This window comes from Hemitrygon akajei, chromosome 6 (genome assembly GCF_048418815.1).
Source record: "Hemitrygon akajei chromosome 6, sHemAka1.3, whole genome shotgun sequence".
NCBI lineage: Eukaryota > Metazoa > Chordata > Chondrichthyes > Myliobatiformes > Dasyatidae > Hemitrygon > Hemitrygon akajei.
In genome coordinates this window covers 33,864,501-33,888,556 of record NC_133129.1, presented here as the reverse complement: position 1 = coordinate 33,888,556, position 24,056 = coordinate 33,864,501, and the positions used below count along the sequence as shown (strand labels likewise).

The window sequence follows — 24,056 nt, the reverse complement described above, 5'->3', positions numbered from 1 at the left end:
TGCTTAAAAATGCAGTCTTTGCTCAACTGAAAAGCATCAGAAATGTTAATGAGGTATTTTAAAGCCCTTAATACCCCATTCAGCAATCTCAGATCCGAAATGTGATTCCAATTTTTTGCCACAGGTGGAAATGATAATGATAATGTCTCCTCACCTTAACTGCAGCGACAAGCAAGCCCAAGGGTTGAGGCCTATTTGTAACTACAACTGAGGCTGCACACCACCCATGCCACCTGTTTCACTATCAACAAGGAAACAGGCCTGTAGCATCTTACATTATCAACATCCAACACAGTCTTGTGATCAGAAGAGAATCGCCCAAGACAATCTCCCATGGTTACCCTGCACACCACCTCCATGCACCAACTCCAATGCCTTCGGGTAGCAGGCAGCAACATAGTCTGCACCAGGTCATCCCCTCTAACCCAATCCAGCTCCCACGACCCACTAGCAGGCTCCTCACTGACACACCAGGTGGATCCTTTGACACCCCTGCCTGCTACTCCGGTCACACTGATGTGGTAGATCTGCAGTACCCAAAGATCTTGGAGTCCAGCATACTCTCGCAATCTTAAAAAAAACCTACATTTGACAAAGATAAGACCATCTTTGGTTGGCCCCGAGATGCCGCTGCATCCAAGCGCCACCATCTTACCGGAAGTACAATTCTCTTCCCTTATAATATGTACTATAATATGTATTCATGACTTCTAGTTCTTGATGTCTCCACCAGTCTCAACAGCCTCCCATTATCCAGCGTGTCCAGCCAATGCAACATTTTACATATTAGATCTTACCTCAACCTTCCTTTGAAGGAACAGTCCCTGCCTCTCAAATATAACACGGTAACTACAGAATCCATCCCAAGACTGTTCTGGAAAGTCTACAATGCTCTTACTTCTTATACTGAGGTGAACAGAATTGAACGTGATACTCCAATTGAGATTGTGTCAGTGCTTTAGAAATAGTCAACGTGACTTCACTGCTTTTATCCTCTATGCCTCTCTTGATAAAGCCCTCATGACCAAAATAATTGCGTTCCCAACTGCACTGCCATTTGCAGTGACTGGTGAACTCATATTCTCAGGCTCCACACTTTCTGCACCACTTTTAGAAGAACATATATCGCCTCTCCTCAAGTTTTATGAAAAAGCATCGACTCACACTTCTCTACATTCAGCTTCATCCACCATTCATCTGCCTATTCCACCTGTCATTTTAGATTACATAACAATTTGTCACTATCCTCTTCACAGCTGACAACTCTGCTAAGTTTCATATCATCTGCTGATTTAAAAATTGTGGCTTGGAGCCCCATATCTGGGCCATCCAAAGAGGTAAAAAAAAAAGAGCCATTCACAATGATGTTCTGTTTTTAGTTTTTGCTATTTAACCATCTGAGTATCCATGCTGTCATTAACACTTTTACACTCAGTGACCACTTTATTAGGTACCCCCTGAGCCTAATAAAGTGACCCCTGAGAGCATGTTTGTGGGTTTCTGCTGCTCTAGCCCATCCATTTCAGGGTTTGATGTGTTGTGTGTTCAGGAATGCTCTTCTGCACACCGCTGTGCGCATGGTTATTTGAATTACTATTGCCTTCCTATCAACATGAACCAATCCGGCCATTCTCCTCTGACCTCTCTCATTAACAAGGTATTTTCACCAACAAAATTGCCACTTATAGGAAGTTATATTTTTCCCACACCATTCTCTGTATATTCTCGTGTGAAAATCCCAGGGGATGAGCAGTTTCTGAGATTCTCAGACCTGGCACCAACAATCATTCCGTGGTTAGATCACACTTCTTCCCGTTCTGAAATTTGGTCTGAACAACAATTGAACCTCTTGACAATCACATGCTTTTATGTATAAAGTTGTTGCCACGTGATTAATGTTCACAAGCAGCTGTACAAACACACCTATTAAAGTGGCTACTGAGTGTATGTCACATCCTTTAAATTTGCAGCACCCTAGGAAAAGAAGTCTGTAATCATCAGATCAACTGCCTGGCCCTCAACCTTTATGTTACCTCCTCAAAAAATCCTGATTTCACATAACTTGCCATCAACAAACCTGTGTTGTTTTACTTGAAATAGTCCATTTTCCTCCAAATAATTATTAATCCTGCTCTGGATTTATGCTTCTACACTTCCCCCAACACTAACTGATGTTTGGTTGCTGGCCTCATCCCTATTCCCTTTGATAAGCAAAGTGCCACTCTGCAGTCCTCTGGCACCACCCCGAGATCCAAAGAGCATTGGAACATGAAGGGCAGAAAGGATAGGAAGCAACACATCCACCATTATTATACTGAACACTGGTACTTCACAAGGTTGCATTGACCAATTAACCAGATAACTGGTATGTCTTTGGACAGTGGGAGGAAATTGAAGCACTGGGCCAAAGACCATACACACACAGGAAGGATGTACAAGCTTCCTTACAGAGGACTCTGGAATTGAACTGTGAACTCTAACACCCCAAGCTGCAATAGTGTCATGCCAACCACTTTGTTATAACCCTTTCTGCTATAAATGAGCATAAAATCATAAATCGTAGTCAAAGTGCTTTTTTGTACATCAAAACAAGCATAAAAGGTTTTGTATAATTTAATTGTAGGCCTTCATTCATCCCTACCAACTGAGTTTGTTACTCAGTAATCAATACTAATGAATTGTACTGTCCGGATCATCAGTATAATGTAAAACAGGTAGAGCTTTTGAGCCTTCAGACATTAGTTGAGGTATCTTCAAAAGACTTCTTGGCCTTTTCCTAAGTAAATTTTTAATGCTAGTTTTGCTTTTCTTAATTCTGATGAGTGTGGGAAGAGATTCATTTCCTTTCCAAAGTATGGAGAATCCCAATGAGAAGCCTGAGCACAGGATAGGAGGATATCTCTGACAAAGCACGGCTAAGGAGATGATTGTTTTTTCCCCCACTATTGTCACATATACTGAGGTGCAATGTAGAATTTTTGTTTTGCATGCCATCTATACAGATCGGTTCACACATCAGCGCATTAGTGTAGTGCAAGGGAAGGGTAACAACAGAATGCACAATGTGGTGTTATAGTGAAAACGCAGTGAGGTAGAAAATAAACTGCAAGACCATGACACGCTGTATTTGTTAAGTAGTCTTATAGCAGCAGGATAGAAGAAATTGTCCAGTTGCAGTTACATCCACTGGGATAAAGTGCTTTGAGAGATTGACGATGATATGTATCAACACCAGCCTGAGAAGTAACTTGGATCCGTTCCAATTTGCCTTCCATTATAACAGGTCAACAGCAGATGCCATTTCATTGGCACTTCACTTAACCCTGAAACATCTGGACAGTGAAGACACACACATCAGGATGCTCTTCACTGACTGCAGCTTGACATTCAATACTATCATCCCCTCCAAGTTAATCAATAAGCTTTAAGAACATGGCCTCAATACCCCCTTGTGCAATTAGATCCTTAATTTCCTCACTTGCAGATCTCAGTCTGTTCAGATTGACAACATCTCCTCTATAATCTCCATCAGCACCTGTACTGAGCCCCCTGCTCTACTTGCTTTATACTTATGACCGTGAGGCTGTACAGCTCCAATGCCATATTTAAGTTTACTGACAACACTACTGACGTTGGCTGAATCAAAGGTGGTGATGAATCAGATTTATAGCAGGGAGATTGAAAATCTGTCTGAGTGGTGCCACAACAATAACCTTAAATATCAGCAAGACCAAGCAAAGTTGAATATTGACTTTAGGAGGAAGAGGCTAGGGGTCCATGAGCCAGTCCTCATTGGGGGATCAGAGGTGGAGAGGGTCAGCAACTTTAAATTCCTTAGGGTTATCATTTCAGAGGATCTGTCATTAGCCCAGCATATCAATGCCGTTACAAGAAAGCCTTGCAGCACTTCTACTTCCTTAAACGTTTGTGAAGGTTCAGCGTAGCATCTAAAGCTTTGACAAACTTATATAGATGTGTAGTGGAGAGTATATTGACTCGTTGTATCATGGCCTGACAGGGAAACACCAATGCTTTGAATGGATCATGAGTAAAGCCCTCCCCACCATTTAGAACATCTACAAGGAGTGCTGTCACAGGATGATTATGGATACCCACCATCCTTGCCATGCCTGCCTCTTGCTGCTGCAATCAGAAAGAATGTACAGAAGCCTTAGGACTCACACTACCAGCTTCAGGAACAAATTCACTCATCCAGTCACTGAACTGCTCCCACAATGTATCGACTCACTTTCAAGGTCTCTTCATCTCATGTTCTTGATATTTATTGCTTAATTATGTCTGTGTTATTATTTTTCTCTTTCATATTCTTTCATTTTGTATTTGCATAGATTGTTATCTTTTGCACATTGGTTGTTTGTCCACCTTGTTGGGTAGGTAGAGTCTTTCATTGATTGTATTTCTTTGTATTGACTGTGAGTGCTTGCGTGAAACTGAATCTCAGGGTTGTATATGGTGACACATGTGTACTTTGAAAATAAATTTACTTTGAACTTTGATACATTGATGAATCTCAAGGTAGGATATCAGGACACATATGTACTTTGATAATAAATTTACTTTGAAGTTGATACAGTCTACATGGACTTCACTAAGGCATTTGACAACAAGACACATGGGACACTGTTCCATAAGGTAAGTGCCCACGGGAACCAGGGCAATTGGCAAATTGGATCCAACATGCTTTAATGATAGGGAAAAGGAATGCTAATTGAGGGTAGTTTTATCATCTGGAAGCCTGTGATCACAGAAGATGGAGTAGAGACTCTTGCTGTTTGCTATTTATATTGATGATTATGTATCTAAAATTAGATGGAATGATTAACAATTGGACCATTTGAGGGTGGTCATCTACAAAATATTGATCAGTTGGGTAGCATGGGCAAAGAAATGGAGGATTGCATTAAATCCTGAAAACTGTTGGCTGCTATATTTTGGGAGGACTATTAAAGCTAGGGTATATAAAATAAATGAGAATTACTGGGAATAGAGGGACCTTGTTGTTCATGTCTAAGAATCCCTGATGACAGTAACACAGGCAGGGCTTGTTATTATTGAGCAAGGCATAGAATACAAAGATTTCAGAGGAAATTTGAGGATGAATTTGAGGGTGGTGGATGCAGGTACTTCCACAAGTGTTTAGATGAGCTAAGCATAGGCCAAGTGGCTATTATAGATAGATAAGTCTTGACCAGTATGGTACACAAATAGACCTGTTTCTGTACTCTATGACTCTTTGTCTGCATGGAATCTTTCTGCACAAATCAGCAGAATGTGGCATGCATTATCAGTGGCACACAATACCCCAGGAGCTCGTGAAACTGGCTGGTGTTTAAATATTTCCAATAATATCTGGAAGGCCATTTTTCATTTCTTCTGTTCATTAGGACAAATTGTCTTCATGGGATAACCTCATCCTTTCGAATACGAGGGTCTTTTCATACAGTCAGGGTCATACAGCATGAAAACAGGCCCTTCTGCCCAAATGGTCTATGCTGACCCATTCATGCGAGTCCCATTTTCCGGCTATTGCCCCAGAACCTTATAAGTATTTCCTATTCATGTACCTGTCTAACTGTCATTTAAAACTTGTTTTTGTACCTGATACAATCATTTCTTCTGAACTAAGATAGATAACAGAATTGAGCTGGCGCTTGCTTAATCTGTACAGTTTGGGCGGAAACTTCATGAAGACACTTAATGTACTGGGCAGGCAAAGGGGCTCCCTTTGTGCTGTCAACAGAAATAGCTGAACCCCATTTGAGTATGACTTTCTGTGTTAGGCACTACCAAACCCTGCCGCAAAGAAAAATGATCAGTTGACCCAGTCTTTGCCCTGAGCTGCCCATAACTGCTGCTGGAATACTGTCAGATCCTGCCTTATATTAACAGGAGATACTTTCATTTGAAGGCAATGGAATTGAAGATCTATAAGAAGCCACGACTTCCCTCTGCAATGCCCTCCCCACCCCCCCACAAAGGAGTTGTCCATAAACAGATGGCGCCTTTGTAGAAATAATGAATGAATATGGATTTCGAATAATGATGAAACATGGGCTATTAGAACAACCTTTTAGAGATAGGCTCCAGACTGTTACATCAATTTAATTGATAGCTACATTGCTCCAAAATTCAACCCTCAGCACAAAGATACTTTGCTGATTTCATCTGAACTTTAAACATAGACTTCAAAGTAGATGCTTTCCATGTTACCTGTAGTGAGTTTGGATGAGAGGCTTGTAGGTTTTCGTCACTAGGTAATGATGATGATGTCACAGGCTGGTTCCTGAAAGATAATGGAAAGAAGTGTCAATGATACTGAATATTTCCTTCCAAGTTTTATTTCAGGGCTTCACTTTAAATTCTCTTGGCATTAGTAATTTCATAGAAGGTATGTGTGGAACATTTTAATTGCACTGAACAAATTCCTCAAAGCAACAGGAGTCTGACGGGTATCAACATGGATTGAACCAGGACTGCTGACAGCAGCGATCAGATGCCTTTGGTTAATGGCTGCTGCTGTCTTGCCTGTGAAAACACTCATTCTGAATTCCATCCGGATTGAATAATCCACTTGAATCTCTACCAGTTAGTTTACTGGGAAGATTGCTCGAGTCTGGGCAATTTCTTTTTGCTCCCAAAATAGCAAAAGCATTAAAATTCCTGTAGTAGTTGGTGTTAACATGAGTAAACTTGAGTTTGTTTGTTTAATCTGTGTGATATATTGTGTGACAAGTTGTTGGTAATAAAAACAGTGCAGCACCCACTTCCAGGTTTTCGATACTCAAATAAACAGGGAAAACAATTGGTATCACTTCAACCACTCAGACTGAAGGTTTGTACAATTAACAGCTGCAAGGTCTGAATAAATTAGTGTCCATAACTTATCGTGCTGAATTCAAATTCGAGTAAAAGAAAGAAAGTGAATCAAAGAGAGGAAAAGATTTTTTAGTTTTAACTTAAAGCAGTAGCTTCAAAAATAATTAAAACCGAAAGGAACCACATTAATACTGAATTATCAGCTCTAGAGAAACTTAATGGACGTCACTGATGCAAAGTATTCAGTTTCAGTCTGAATCAATCAACATTTGTTTTTAATTTCAGAAATATGCTTTAGTTGTTATCAAATCAACACATTCTCTTAAATACTAGCAATTTCACTCATGTTTCAACATCAATGAAGTATTTGATAGGTTGCCAGGCAGGTTCCTGCACCTCAGTGTCCAGCATGGTGCATCACTCAAACTGAGTTGTATCAAGACCATAAGACAAAGGAGCGGAAATAGGCTAGTCAATACCATTGAGTCCGCTCTGCCCTTTCATCATGGCTGATTTTCTTTCCCTCTCAATCCTATTTTCCTGCCTTCTTCCCATAACCTTTGACACCCTTACTAATCAAGAACATATTAACCTCCGTTTAAAATATTTCCAATGACTTGGCATCCACAACCACCAATGTCAATGAATTCTATAGATTCAGCACTCTAGGGCTAAAGAAAATCCTCTTCATTTCTGTTACATGGAAAGTCCTTGTATTCTGACACTGTGCCCTCTCGTCCTAGACTCTCTCATAACCAAAAACATCCACTCCACGTCCACTCTACCTAGACCTTTCAACATTTAATAGATTCTACAGGGATTGTCCCTCATTCTTCTAAACTAATGACTACAGGCCCAACACTCAAGAGCTACTAGTAGCAAAAATTAAAATAAAATGAATTTTAAAAATCTTTGCACATTTTAATAAATGGAAAAAAATTTAAAAGAATCTCAGTTAACAAATACTTTCATTTACAACTCTTCGAACAATTAAAATTCAAAGTGAAACACTCCTGGGTGAGTTAGCTGTACACGTGAAGGATGAAATGCCTACGATGTCACTCCAATATTGAATTTGAAACATGATGAAAAAAAACTAGTAAACTCCTATCAGCAATTTTAGGATTTGTGCATTCTTGTGGAAATCTCTTAAACCACATATTGTTACGCAGTTACGGGGCAGTCAGCAGTTGCAAAGGAAACTGTTGATAGTTCTTGTAAAATCTTGGCCAATTTCCTGTGATCCCCATAGCCACACAAAAAAAGGGGAGAAACCTATTTTATTGGCAGGAGATTATTCTGCTGGTAGTGTGGTGAATAAACTCACTTCACAAAAGATTATTATGTACTGCACAAACTAAATAATAAACAAACAACACCAGAAGAAGATGTAATTACTTATTGGAATGCAACTAAAAGCCTCGTCTACACAATAGATTCTGCAGATGCAGGAAAACTAGAATACACACAAAATGTTGAAGAACTCAGCAGGTCAGGCAACATCTTTGGAAATTGGAATCAGAATCAGGTTTAACAAAAACTGTGAATTACAGTGCCTATAAAAAGCATTCACTACCCCTCCCACCTTGGAAGTTTTCATATTGTATTGTTTTACAGCATTGGATCACAATGGATTTAATTTGGCTTGTTTGACACTGATCAATAGAAGAAGACTCTTTCATGTTAAGGTGAAAACAGATCTCTACAAAGTGATCTAAATTATTTACAAATATAAAACACAAAATAATTGATTGCATAAGTATTCACCCCCTTCAAGTCAGTAGATGCACCTTTAGTAGCAATTACAGCCTTGAGTCTGTGTGGATCGGTCTCTATCAGCTTTGCACATCTGGACAATGCAATTTTCCCCCTTTTTTCTTTACAAAACTGTTTAAGCTCTGAGATTTCATGGGTGTCATGAGTGAACAGTCCTTTTCAAGTCCAGCCACAAATTCTCAATTGCAGTGAGGTCTGAACTCCGACATGCCCACTCCATTTACTTTGTTGTTTTTAAGATGTATCTGTGTAGCAGCTTTGACTTAATGCTTATCTTACTGGAAAACAAAACTCCTAAGTCACAGTTCTCTTGCATACTGCATCAAGTTTTCCTCCAGGATTTCCCGGTTATTTGCTGCATTAATTTTACCCTCTACATTCACAAGCCTTCCAGGGCCTGCTGCAGTGCAGCTGCCACCACCATGCGTCAAGGTAGGGATGGTGTGTTTTTGATGATGTGCAGTGTCTGGCTTACGCCAAACACATTTCCTCTGATGGCTAAAAGCTCAATTTTGGTTTCATCAGACCATTGAACCTTTTTCTAACTGACTTCAGAGTCTCCTACATGCCTTCTGGCAAACTTTTTAGAGATTTCATGTGAGTTTTTTTCAACAGTGGCTTTCTGTTTACTACTCTCCCATAAAGCTGTGACTGGTGAAGCACCCGGTCAACAGTTGTATGCACAGTCTCCCACATCTCAGACACTGAAACTTGTAACTCTTCCAGAGTTGTCATAACTCTCTTGGTGGCCTCCCTCACTAGTCGCCTTCTTGCATGGTGCCTCAGTTTTTGAGGATGGCCTGCTCTCTAGGCAGATTTGCGGCTGTGCCATATCTTTCCATTTCTTGATGACTGACTTAACTGTATTCCAAGGGATATTCTGTGACTTGGAAAATTTCTTGTATCCATCTCCTGATTTGTGCTTTTCTATAACCTTTTCATGGAGTTGCTTGGAATGTTCTTTTGTCTTCATGGTGCAGTTTTTGCCAGTATACTGACTCACCAGCAAGTTGGACCTTCCAGATACAGGTGTATTTTTATAACAATCAATTGAAACATCTTGAATGCACACAGGAATCTCCATTTAACTAATTATGTGACTTCCAAAACCAATTGGCTGCACCATTGATGATTTGGTGTGACATTCTAAAGAGGGTGAATACTTATGCAATTGATTATTTTGTATTTTATATTTGTATTAACTTGGATCACTTTGTAGAGATGTGTTTTCACTTTGACACGAAGGAGTTATTTTCTGTTGATTAGTGTCAAAAAAGTCCAAATTAAACCCACTGTGATCAATAAAACAATAAAACTGCCAAGAGGGGTGAATACCTTTTATAGGCATTGTGTGCATTATCTGGCAGAAGGCTCCTGCACCTTCTTCTTGATGGTAGCAGTGAGAACAAAGCATGTCCAGGCTGTTGTTGAAGATGGATGCCATCTTTATGAGGCACTGCTCCTTGAAGATGTCCTGGATGCAACGGAGGCTCATGCCCATGATGGAGCTGTCTGAGTTCACAGCTTTTGACCCTGGGCAATAGCCACCCCACCCCCATCCCCGTACCAGAGGGTGCTGCTGCCCATCAGACTCTCGCTATAGAAATTCCCAATTTAGTTTCAACCCTTGATGTTTCAAGTCAAGACTGTTCATCAACACTGGAAAGGAAGGGGGAAGATGCCAAAATATGAAGGAGGGAGAAGAAAAGAAGGATAAGTTAAAAGGTGCTAAGTGGAGCCAGGTGTGTGGAGGAGGGGAAGAGGCTGGGAAAGGCAAAGGGCTGGAAAAGATGGAATTTTATAGGAGATGAGAGTTAACCATGTGAGAAAGGGAAGGAGAAGAGGCACCAAAGGAAGGTGATAAACAATTGGAGGAGATAGGTAAGAGACCTGAGTTAGGAATGGAAGAAGTGGGAAGGGTGAAGGGAAAAAGATACCAGAAGGTGAAATTGATGTCGAGGCTACCTAGGCGGAATATGAGGTGCTACTGCTCCAACCTGAGAGTGGCCTCATCACAGCAGAAAAGGAGGCCATGGACCGACATGTCGGAATGGGAATGGGGATTGGAATTAACATGGTAGGCCATGGGGAAACACCAAATTTTGTGGATGGAGCGGAGTTGCTGATACGTTACTTCTGATTAAGTTTTGAACTGCATAAATTAGAAATGAACTGCACAAGCTGTCAGGATTATTCTGTCAAATGTGGTGACTGTGCCATTCTAGGCCACAGAGCAGATGACTTTAAATGTAAAAGCATTCCAGAGCACTGGAATACACCGCACTCAATGGATGATATATCCACAGAAATCAAGTTTTGGGTCAATCTACTAAAAAAGATCTTGCAGTAGTTTCCTGGCCAATAATACTTGCTGCTCGTTTATGGAAAACCACATTCAGTTGAGAGTTTGCCAAATTATATTAGGAGACTGGGGACCAATAGATGTAGTTTCTAAAGACTTAACTGACTTGGCTTTCATTAGTTGTGTGTTCAAATTGTAGTTAATTAGTTTTCCTGATCCTGCTCTCTTTTGTCCATCTTCCAAATATTTCCATCATTGAATTCACACATCATCATTAAAGCAAAACAGCTGAATCACTTAACAAAAGCATTTACTGCTGGCGACATTAACAGATGAACAATTGCGGATGTTTATATACTGTTCCGCTGTCTGCAGATTTATCAATGGTATTAAATAATGCACCATTGCTGCAATTTAAACAGCAAACAACAGAATGCTGTAATTATATACAGGGTGTCCACTTTATTAGATACACCCTTTACCTAATAAACTGGCCACTGAGTGTATGTTCATGGTCTTCTGCATGCTGAAGCCCATCCACTTCAAGGCTCGAAGTGTTGTACATTCAAAGGCGCTCCTCTGCACATGTGGTTATTCACATTACTGTTACTTTCTGTCAGTTTTAACCAGTCTGGGCATTCCCCTCTGGCCTCTCTCATTAATGAGGTGTTTTCACCCACAGAACAGCCTCTCACTGAATGTCTTTCTGTTTCTTGCACCATTCTCTATACTCTTTTGAGTTTGTTGTGCATGAAAATCCCAATAATCAGCAGTTTCTGAGATACTCAAGCCACCCAGTCTGGCTCCACAGTCAAAGTCACTTAGATCACATTTTTCCCCATTTTAATGTTTAGTCTGAATAGCAACTGAATATCTTGACCATGTCTGCATGCTTTTATGCACTGAGCAGCTGCCACATGATTGGCTGATCAGATGTATGCATTAATGAGGAGGTGTACATGTGTACCTAATAAAGCGGCCACTGAGTGTAAGAATAATTTGTCCACTAACTCTGGTAAAACATTATTTCTAATACGAGCTACTTGCCATGAACAAAACTTGTTTACCTAAATTTTACCTTTGTAGAAAAGTACTGAATTATTCTTTGTTAAAAGACAAATCAAACAGATGAAAGAAACAGTGGAGTTCACAATAAAGGAACCAAAAGAAGAACATACAGCTCAAAATTCTTGTCCTTGAGTACAGTCTGACTGAACAATCCAAAATGAATCTCATCACTGCCATGCAATCCAGATTTATGCTAAACAAGGACAAATTATTTTTTGATATTTTATTGCTTTATTTTAATTCTTATTTATAGATATGTAAAAACAAGAATATAATGTGAAGAATTATGAAGCACTAGTGAGGCCTCAGTTGGAGTATTGTGAGCAGTTTTGGGCCCCTTATTTTAGAATGGATGTGCTGAAACTGGAGAGGATTCAAAGGAGATTCATGAAAATGAATCCAGGATTGAACGGCATATCATATGAAGAGCATTCAATGGCTCCAGTCTGTATTCGTTAGCATTCGGAAGAATGAAGGGAGTCCTCATTGACACCTATCGAATGGTGAAAGGCCTTGATGTGAGGAGAATAGAGGGGCGTTCTTCTGGAACGGAGATGAGGAGGAATCTCTTTAGCCAGAGAGTGGTGAATCTGTGGAATTCATTGTCACAGGCAGCTGTGGAGGCCAAGTCTTTAAGTATATTTAAGAAGAAGTGATTGGATTCTTGATTGGTCAGGGCATGAAGGGATACAAGGGGAAGGCAGGAGACTGGGGCTGAGAGGGAAAGTGGATCAGCCATGATGAAATGGCTGAGCAGATTCAACGGGCCAAATGCCCTAATTCTGCTCCTATAACTTATGGTCTTATACAGGACAGTAACAGGCCCTTCCAGCCCAAAGAGCCCATGCTGCCATTTTACACACATGTGACCAATTATCTTACTTACCCATAAGTCTTTGGGAAGTGGCAGGAAACTGGAGCACCTAGAGGAAACACTTGTGGTCACGGGAGAAAGTCTGAACTCCTTACAGGCAGTGGTGGGTAATGAATCTGGGTGGCAGGGTAAAGTGCAATGTTTGCCACCATGCTACTCTGCTGCCCCATATGTTGTTACCTTTCAAGTACAAAGCAAGAAAATAAGCATCTGGATTTTAAGAGCACTGTTCATGACCTCTGCACTCCTAAGTATGTCAGTGAAGTATTTTTCAGGCATATTCACTGTTGCAATGAAGGAAATATGCAGACACACTCGAAGCTCCCACAAATGATAATGGCCTGATAATATACTTTGCTGTGTTAAATAGTAGACATGTAACCAGAGATTAACTTCCTTGTTCTTCTTAGACATGGTTCCATGGATTTTTCAGATCAGCCTAGAAGTGAAGATGGTTGATAAACATCCAAGACCCAATATGTGGAGCCATTAAGTCATAGCCATACAGTATTGAGTCAGGTTCTTGGGCCCACCATGATCTTGATGACCATCAAGAATCCATTGATAGCATTCCTACTTGACTCTGGTGCTACCAAGCCTGTCCAGATACTTCAACAATGTTGTGAAAGTCTCTGCCTTTACCACTCCCCATGGTGCTCTGATGTAATGGTTTTATCCATGCTCTTGCTCCCCCGACCTTGAACAAACCTAATGATCAAATGATGACTATTCTACCTACCAAGAGCGTTCTGTTCCATAATCCTGATTGCAGTTTACATACCACCATCAGCTGACCGTAATCAGGCACTTGAGATACTGCATGTTGTCATTTCCAAACTTGAATCAGTTCATCCCCACTCATTTCAAATCATAATCTGGGATATTGATTCGGCTTGGTTGAAGAAATCCCTGCCCAATTACCATCAGCATATAATCCCTACATAATAGACCACTGCCACAATAATTTAAGGAATCCCTAAACAGTTCCATGTCCAGACCACACTTTGGGAAATCTGATCATTTGGCTGTCCTTCTCCTAACTGCAGACAGGCAGAGGCTAAAGAGCAAGGCTCCAGCGATTAGGACAACATGGAGATGGTTGCAGGAGGCCGAGGAGTGGCTTCAGGATTGCCTTGAATCGATGGACTGAGTCACTCATCTGTGGATCTAAATGAATACACTATGGTTGTCACAGAAACATAGAAACATAGAAAATAGGTGCAGGAGTAGGCCATTCGGCCCTTCGAGGCTGCACCGTAGTTCAGCATGATCATGGCTGATCATCCAACTCAGAACCCTGTACCTGCTTTCTCTACATACCCCCTGATCCCTTTAGCCACAAGGGCCATATCTAACTTCCTCTTAAATATAGCCAATGAACCAGCCTCAACTGATTCCTGTGGCAGAGAATTCCACAGATTCACCACTCTCTGTGTGAAGAAGTTCTTCCTCATCTCGGTCCTAAAAGGCTTCCCCTTTATCCTTAAACTGTGACCCCTCGTTCTGGACTTCCCCAACATCGGAAACAATCTTCCTGCATCTAGCCTGTCCAATCCCTTTAGAATTTTATATGTTTCAATAAGATCCCCCCTCAATCTTCTAAATTCCAGTGAATATAAGCCTAGTCGATCCAGTCTTTCTTCATATGAAAGTCCTGCCATCCCAGGAATCAATTTGGTGAACCTTCTCTGTACTCCCTCTATGGCAAGAATGTCTTTCCTTAGAATAGGGGTCCAAAACTGCACACAATATTCTAGGTGCGGTCTCACCAAGGCCTTGTACAACTGCAATAGAACCTCCCTGCTCCTGTACTCAAATCCTTTTGCTATGAATGCCAACATACCATTTGCCTTTTTCACCGCCTGCTGTACCTGCATGCCCACCTTCAATGACTGGTGTACAATGACACACAGGTCTCGTTGCATCTCCCCTTTTCCTAATCTGCCACCGTTCAGATAATAATCTGTTTTCCTCTTCTTGCAACCAAAGTGGATAACCTCACACTTATCCACATTAAATTGCATCTGCCATGAATCTGCCCACTCACCTAACCTATCCAAGTCACCCTGCAGCCTCTTAGCATCCTCCTCACAGCTAACACCGCCGCCCAGCTTCGTGTCATCCGCAAACTTGGAGATGCTGCATTTAATTCCCTCGTCTAAATCATTAATATATATTGTAAACAACTGGGGTCCCAGCACTGAGCCTTGCGGTACCCCACTAGTCACTGCCAGCCATTCTGAAAAGGTCCCGTTTACTCCCACTTTTTGCTTCCTGTCTGCCAACCAATTCTCTATCCACATCAATACCATACCCCCAATACCATGTGCTTTAAGTTTGCACACTAATCTTCTGTGTGGGACCTTGTCAAAAGCCTTTAGAAAATCTAAATATACCACATCCACTGGCTCTCCCCTATCCACTCTACTAGTTACATCTTCAAAAAATTCTGTAAGATTCGTCAGACATGATTTTCCTTTCACAAATCCATGCTGACTTTGTCCGATGATTTCACCTCTTTCCAAATGTGCTGTTATCACATCTTTGATAACCGACTCTAGCATTTTCCCCACCACCAATGTCAGACTAACCGGTCTATAATTCCCTGGTTTCTCTCTCCCTCCTTTTTTAAAAAGTAGGGTTACATTAGCCACCCTCCAATCCTCAGGAACTAATCCAGAATCTAAGGAGTTTTGAAAAATTATCACTAATGCATCCACTATTTCTTGGGCTACTTCCATAAGCACTCTGGAATGCAGACATCTGGCCCTGGGGATTTATCTGCCTTTAATCCCTTCAATTTACCTAACACCACTTCCCTACTAACATGTATTTCCCTCAGTTCCTCCATCTATCGAGACCCTCAGTCCCTTACTATTTCCGGAAGATTATTTATGTCCTCCTTAGTGAAGACAGAACCAAAGTAGTTATTCAATTGGTCTGCCATGTCTTTGTTCCCTATGATCAATTCACCTGTTTCTGACTGTAAAGGACCTACATTTGTCTTGACCAATCTTTTTCTTTTCATGTATCTATAAAAGCTTTTACAGTCAGTTTTTATGTTCCCTGCCAGCTTTCTCTCATAATCTTTTTTCCCTTTCCTAATTAAGCTCTTTGTCCTCCTCTGCTGGTCTCTGAATTTCTCCCAGTCCTCAGGTGTGCCACTTTTTTTTGCTAATTTATATGTTTCTTCTTTGGACTTAATACTATCCCTAATTTCCCTTGTCAGCCACAGGTGCACTACCTTCCCTGGTTTATTCTTTTGCCAAAGTGGGATGAACAATTGTTGTAGTTCATCCATGCGATCTTTAAATGCTTGCCATTGCATATCCACCGTCAACCCTTTAAGTATCATTTGCCAGTCTATCTTAGCTAATTCATGTCTCATACCTTCAAAGTTACCCTTCTTTAAGTTCAGAACCTTTGTTTCTGAATTAACTATGTCACTCTCTATCTTAATGAAGAATTCCACCAAATTATGGTCACTCTTACCCAAGGAGCCTCGCACAAGATTGCTAACTAACCCTTCCTCATTGCTCAATACCCAATCTAGAATGGCCTGCTCTCTAGTTGGTTCCTCGACATGTTGGTTCAGAAAACCATCCCGCATACATTCCAAGAAATCCTCTTCCTCAGCACCCTTACCAATTTGGTTCACCCAATCTATATGTAGGTATAGATTACCTATTACCTAGTGAACATTATAACTACTGTTCCTTTATTGCACGCATTTCTAATTTCCTGTTTAATGCCATCCCCAACCTCACTACTACTGTTAGGTGGCCTGTACACAACTCCCACCAGCGTTTTCTGCCCCTTAGTGTTATGCAGCTCTACCCATATCGATTCCACATCCTCCAGGCTAATGTGCTTCCTTTCTATTGCGTTAATCTCCTCTCTAACCAGCAATGCTACCCCACCTCCTTTTCTTTCCTGTCTATCCCTCCTGAATATTGAATATCCCTGGATGTTGAGCTCCCATCCTTGGTCACCCTGGAGCTATGTCTCTGTGATCCCAACTATATCATATTCATTAATAACTATCTGCACATTCAATTCATCCACCTTGTTACGAATGCTCCTCGCATTGACACACAAAGCCTTCAGGCTTGTTTTTACAACACTCTTAGCCCTTATACAATTATGTTGAAAAGTGGCTCTTTTTGCTTTTTGCCCTGGATTTGCCTGCCTGCCATTTTTACTTTTTACCTTACTACTTTTTGCTTCTACCCTCATTTTACACCCCTCTGTCTCTCTGCACTTGTTCCCATCCCCCTGCCACATTAGTTTAAATCCTCCTGAACAGCAGTAGCAAACGCTCCCCCTAGGACATTGGTTCCAGTCCAGCCCAGGTGCAGACCGTCCTGTTTATACCGGTCCCACCTCCCCCAGAACTGGTTCCAATGCCCCAGAAATTTGAATCCCTCCCCCTTGCACCATTTTTCAAGCCACGTATTCATCTGAAATATCCTCCTATTTCTACTCTGACTAGCACGTGGCACTGGTAGTAATCCAGAGATTATTACCTTTGTGGTCCTACTTTTTAGTTTATCTCCTAACTCCCTAAATTCACCTTGTAGGACCTCATCCCGTTTTTTACCTATATCGTAAAGCATGTTCAAGTGTACATAGTGTTTTCTAAAATTGTTTATTTCATTTCTTATTTTTCTTTGTAATTTTTCCAGATTGGTTTCAGACTACAGACTCTATAAATCTAGATGAGTGTGTCCCTACAAAATCTTCCCCAACCAGAAACCCTGAATGAACCATCCTGAGGGCAAGATCAGAGGCATTCACGTTTGGCCACCAAGAACGTGATGAGTCATTTATTATGGATTGTCCTATCTGCAATAATGGATCAGTCGTCCTATCATTTGTAGGACTCTGTCTCTAAAACTGGATCAGGCTTTTATTCATAGTAAGGTAAGGTGTCTTTTATGAGTTTGTATTTTAAAGCAAGATTTTCGTAAATGATACTTGCCACTTAATTGTGCCTGTGTACGTAATCAGATTGAGTTAAACTGCTGCAGGATCCTATAATGTGCTGGATTGTTTCTGATTTCTCTTGGCATTTTCTGCATTTATTGTCTTGAATTTGTTGGTCTTCCATTTTCTATTTTTGATCATTTTTTATGTTAGCCTCCTTGTCCTGTATTGCCACAAAGAACCACTCTGTTTCTGAGAAGAGGTCTCTAAATCTGAGCCAGGCATTCATCACTTCCTTGTTGACATTGAGTTTGATCAGATTGTGGGGATACCTTCCATGGAGGGCCATGCTCTTGCACTGGTTAACTTTTTCTTCTATAGTGATAATGTCTTCATTTTTCTAGGTTGTGCTTTCATTTAACTTGAGTGGTGTATGCTTTTTATCAGAATTGCATTTGCTTGCTTGGAGTGCTGAATCCTGTTTTTGTTGATGAAAATACAGTATATCCTTAGAAATTTTGTCTGTCTGTTGTTGTAAAATTTATGCCTATTATTCCTCTTCCTCTTTCTCTTCTAGGCAGTGTTTAAATGTTCTCAGCATGTTCAAGTGTACATAGTGTTTTCTAAAATTGGTTATTTCATTTCTTATTTTTCTTTGTAACTTTTCCAGATTGGTTTCGGACTAACATTATGCCAAAAGGTAATGGAAGTGTTTATTGTATTGGTTATAGTATTACTATTGTCCTCTGTTTGGCAGATTTCTTAAGACTTGAAGGTAAATTATGTCAATAGTTTTCACTCTATTGCAGTATGATTTATTTTCTTTGCCTGTTGATATCCAAAATAATTATATGTTTCACATTTATCCATTGGTTGGAGTATTTTAAATTATTATTTCTTTTTTTAAATTTCTCTTTGCATTTGCACAGCTTGTTGTCTTTTGCACATTGGTTGTTGAGGGCTTTCACTGATTCTATTATGGCTATTGGATATTTTGAATATGCGTACAAGAAAATGAATCTCAAGGTTGTATATGGTAACATATATGTACTTTGATAATATATTTACTTTGCATTTTGAATAACTTCTAGATTCCAACATCCCCTGGGTGAAAATATTCCTCTTCAGATCTCCTCTGCACCTTCTATCCCATATGCACAGGTTTCAACCTTCTCTGTGATGAGGCAAAGTTTCTCAACATCTACTCTTGCAATTTTGAGCACCTTGATCAGGTCCCACTCAGTCTCCTATGCTCCTTAGAAAACAGAATCATCCTATCCAGTATCTGATAATAACTGAAATTTACCATCTGAGGCAACATCTTAGTTAATTTCATCTGTACTTCCTGCAGTCCACTCACGTCCTTCTCAGAGTGAAGTTAGCAAAAGTGGACAAGCTACTCCAGTTGTGGTTCTACTAAAGTTTTATAGAAGTCCATAAAGTTTCATAATCTCTCTGCTCTTATATCCAATGCCACAGGAATGCAATCCATTGTGTCTCAGCCACTTTATCTCTCTATGCTTCAGGATTCACTGTTTTATGTTAATGTTTTATCTTGCTTAATACCAAGGGCTCTATTCCCGAGAGCTTAATTCTGAGGGCTCTAGTTCCATCTTTCTGCTATAGCCTTAATAGCCTACCCAAAAAACTCATCACCTCACACTCATAACTTCTAAAATGCAGCAGTCTCTTTGAATTGCATGTGGGCATGAGGTAAGGATTCCTCTTTTAGTATCCATAAATTTCCTAACTTAAGGGTGAGAAAAATTTCCAATAAGCCACAGCTCTAACTCCTCCCCAAAGGTAACTAGAGATGTGCAATAACTGCAGGCCAACTCAGCAACAATAAATAAAAATAACAATGTACAGTATGCAGTGCTATTGCCTTTGTATTGCTTATTAAGTGTGTTTGTTTGTCATGGAACCAACAATGAACTTTTGCAGCACAAATGTGAGGTGTTAAGTCCTTCGAGTCTATGCCAGCTTCAAGCACCGGAGCCCCATCAGAATGATCCTGCTGCTCTCTGCTACAGCCCTGCACATTATTCTTCTTTTAAAGTGCCTATCTAATTCCTTTTGAAGTTACCAGTTAATCCTATTTCTATCACTTGTACAGAGAGTGAATTGCAAATTATAACAACACACGCAAAATGCTGGTGAAACGCAGCAGGCCGTGCAGCATCTATAGGAAGAAGTACAGTCAAAGTTTCAGGTCGAGACCCTTCGTCAGGACTAATGGAAAAAAGAGATAGTAAGAGATTTGAAATGAGAGGGGGAGGGGGAACCTGAAATGATAGGAGAAGACAGGAGGGGGAGGGATGAAGCCTGGAGCTGGGAAGGTGATTGGCAAAAGGGATACAAGGCTGGAGAAGGGGGAGTATCATAGGATGGAAGGCCTTGGAAGAAAGAAAGGGGAAGGGAGCACCAGAGGAAGATGGAGAACAGGCAAGGAGTTATTATGAGAGGGACCACCAAGCACATCTTTCCTTCCCCCCCAACTTTCTGCTTTCCACAGAGATCACTCCCTACGTGACTCCCTTGTCCATTCGTCTCCCCCATCCCTTCCCACCGATCTCCTTCCTGGCACTTATCCTTGTAAGCGGAACAAGTGCTACACCTGCCCTTACACTTCCTCCCTCACCACCATTCAGGGCCCCAGACAGTCCTTCCAGGTGAGGCGACACTTCACCTGTGAGTCTGCTGGGGTGATATACTGTGTCCGGTGCTCCCAGTGTGGCTTTCTATATATTGGTGGGACCCGACGCAGACTGGGAGACCGTTTCGCTGAAAACCTACGCTCTGTCCGCCAGAGGAAGCAGGATCTCCCAGTAGCCACACATTTTAAATCCACATCCCATTCCCATTCCAATATGTCAATCCATGGCTTCCTCTACTGTCGAGATGAAGCCACACTCAGGTTGGAGGAACAACACCTGATATTCCATCTGGGTAGCCTCCAGCCTGATGGCATGAACATTGATTTCTCTAACTTCTGTTAATACCCCTCCTCCCCTTCTTACCCCATCCCTAATTTTTAATTTTTTTTTCTCTCTCTCTCTCACAATAACTCCTTGCCTGTTCTCCATCTTCCCCTTTCTTTCTTCCAAGGCCTTCTGTCCTATGATACTCCTTCTCTAGCCTTGTATCCCTTTTGCCAATCAACTTCCCAGCTCCAGGCTTCATCCCTCCCCCTCCTGTCTTCTCCTATCATTTCAGGTCTCCCCCTCCCCCTCCCACTTTCAAATCTCTTACTATCTCTTTTTTCCATTAGTCCTAATGAAGGGTCTTGACCCGAAACATCGACTGTACTTCTTCCTATAGATGCTGCCTGGCCTGCTGCGTTCCACCAGCATTTTGTATGTGTTGTTTGAATTTCCAGCATCTGCAGATTTTCTCGTGTTTGCAAATTATAACTATTGCTTGTCTCTGGGAAAAGAGCATTGAACAGTACAAAACAAGCCAAGCCCTTTGGCTTATCATGTCTCCACTGGTCACGATACCAATTTAAACTAATCCCATCTGCCTGCACACGGTCCATATCCCAGTTCCTCTCCGCGCCTGTTTTGGCACATTGGCTGGCAACCAGGCTGTTTCTTTAGTGTTTTGTGAGGCTGAGTTGCTAGCTCGATGCTCAACTCAGCAAGTGTGGAACTCGTGCAAGGAGTCATTTGGATTCGAACCCAGGACCTCTCGCCCTGTATGCCCTACTTGTTCTTGTCTCTGCCTCTTAAATAACATCTCCTCATTTATTCTAACTTTAGCATGTAGATCTCTCCTTTTCCTCATGTGTTACTCTACTTAGCCTTTTTTTTTGATTTTGATTCCATGATCGTCCAACCCCAAAGTGAGATTCTTGTGTAAACTGGTGGACTCGTATGAAGGTTAAAAATTAAGTTTTATATTTAAACCATTGAATATCAAAAGCTTTCAGATATTACATTGTGAATGAAGCTTCCCAACATTAGGCCCAGCTTTGTTCTACCAGCACGGTCAAAATATCCCTGTACCCAGTATCCAGTGAGCCAGAATTGGAGTCAATGGCAAATTATAGACAATTTGAGGTTATGAGTGGGACCTCATAAACGCAGGCTGAAATTGTTCATGGGTAGTTCGTCTGGACCCCTGTAGCCAACAGAGAGAGAAAATGAGAGCGCGAGCAAGAGAACTTTCATCTCAGCAGGCTAGCCAGGACTGCAGCGCAGAAATGATGGCGTGTTAATTCATTACACTAACAAATCCCCCTGGAGCTAGTTTACTTTGATTTACTTGTTTAACTAAAATAATTTGCTTCTGGGAAATGCAAATGGATAAACTGAAGAAAATTTGAATGCGGTGAGCTGAGTCCGCTCGGCTTACGCACGACTGTAGGATCATTGTCATACGATGTCTACAAATTGGCCAAGCAAACATCAACATGCAAGGCAAATCACTTGACAAGTTTCTTGGAAACAAGCACAGAAAATAGCTAATTAAAGCAATTTTAGTGCAATGTATACAAGTTGTGAAGAAACGTTTAAAGGTGTATAATGAATGTCCAAACTGATAATGCCCATTTTAAACAACCATCAAAAGTTTATATAACCCCTTAATATGCCTCTCGTTAATACATTTAAAAAGTGTTCAGATAAATGATAACACTAGGATTATCTTACTGCCATTCTTCATACAAATTGGACATTTTATGAGGACATACAGAGCAATTGTGACTGCTAGCTATTGGGTCTTGCAACAGAAGAAGTATAATTATATTCTTGTTAATTGTCACCTGCCTATCAATATTGTCCACAATAATATCAGCCTATAAATCAGATCTGTGCTGTGTATGTGGAATTAAAGTTAAGTGTTGTAATCTTTGTTTCAATCACTGATCTTCATGTTTGAATAACAAAAAGACACAGACAGAAGAGTCCTGTGAGTCTGTTATATGAGCCTTAAGTTAGGAATGAGAAAATGTTTTTCATCCTACTGAATCATCTTCCTCTGCTATATTAAGTTTCCTATCACGCATCTAATTATATTTTAAATAGCCCCAATACTTCTATTACCTGGCCTGCTAGATTATTCCAAACATTTATCACTTATTGCATAAAGAATTCTGTCTTAGTATCTTTTCTAAATTTACATTTTATTAATTTCCACTTATGCCCTCTGGACCCACTTTCTGGGCTTACTTTGAAGTAATAATTTGAGTTTGCTCTTCCTACACAATTTTCCTTGTACTTTGATGAATTTCGACCCCCTCCTTTTGTAGAACGTAAAACTTAAGCATCATTATCTATTGTCACACCTCAACTCCAAAGTTGGCATCAATTTCTATTACTTTATTCTGTTTAATGTGTGTCCTGGTTGCTGGCTAGATTGCGCATCATACACACTTTGAATATCTCCACTGGCAAACATGTCCATACATTGGAAATTTGCAATTATTTCTGTGGGGCTTGCAAAAGCAGAAGTGGTTCCAAAGTAACATTGCCCCTTTGCTTCCTCAAGATCATCTTTTGGGAGCATCACCTCAAAACATATTTTACCAGATTTTGTATGAATTGGGGGACGCCTGACATTGAAAGTCATGAGCTATATAAGTTGGAGCTGTAAAGTGGTCATTTGGTGTCCGACAGCTCACCATCCTTAACCTCACTGCAGTTGCTATATCCAAAGTATGCTTATAGGTTGTTTCAGTGTTCAATGAAATTCAGCAATGACTCAATTCATTGTAATTCATGCTAGAACACATCGAAATTTAGCTTGAATCAAAAGGTTTACAACACTGTATCAAACTCAGTGCTAGACTCGTGCATGACATACAAATCATGTAGACATATCATATCCCTGGTTTGCTTTACAATTAGTAAAATTTCACAGGCTAAAATCTACTTGACTGGGTCAAAATTTTACTTGATGTTCAATAATTGTCACTTATGGAATTCCCAGTTTGTTTAGTTAATTGATATTTTCATTATTGTCTTTATGTATACTTTTAACTTAGTGGTGCAATTATTATTAACCTCCTTAGGGATTTGGTGTTAATCACTAAACCTCGTCCTTTGCATTATGAAATCAACCCAGAGCACTTTGTATCTTGTCCTAGAAACTCCTTAATTCCTAGATGTTATTAATATATAGAACAACTTAATCCCTCCTGTTGTGAACTTTAAATCATCAAATGGAAAATTTAGAAATACAGAACAAGCTGGAATAGTTAACTTCAGTTTCTATTTTTATAGCTACTTGGGTTTTAAACATTTTTTTTTAACTCTGATAAGCCCGATAAAT

At 40.5% G+C, this 24,056-nt stretch overlaps 1 protein-coding gene across 12 annotated transcripts in view; it reads right to left on the bottom strand.

Moving 5' to 3' along the window:
• LOC140728939 (teneurin-3) overlaps nucleotides 1-24,056 on the bottom strand; it is a 2,305,574-nt gene that overhangs the window by 1,065,937 nt on the left and 1,215,581 nt on the right. For all 12 annotated transcript variants that reach the window (XM_073048051.1, XM_073048055.1, XM_073048053.1 and 9 more), the window contains exon 5: nucleotides 6,232-6,304. The gene's annotated coding sequence lies outside the window, so the exon portion shown is untranslated. The remainder of the gene's footprint in view (nucleotides 1-6,231; nucleotides 6,305-24,056) is intronic.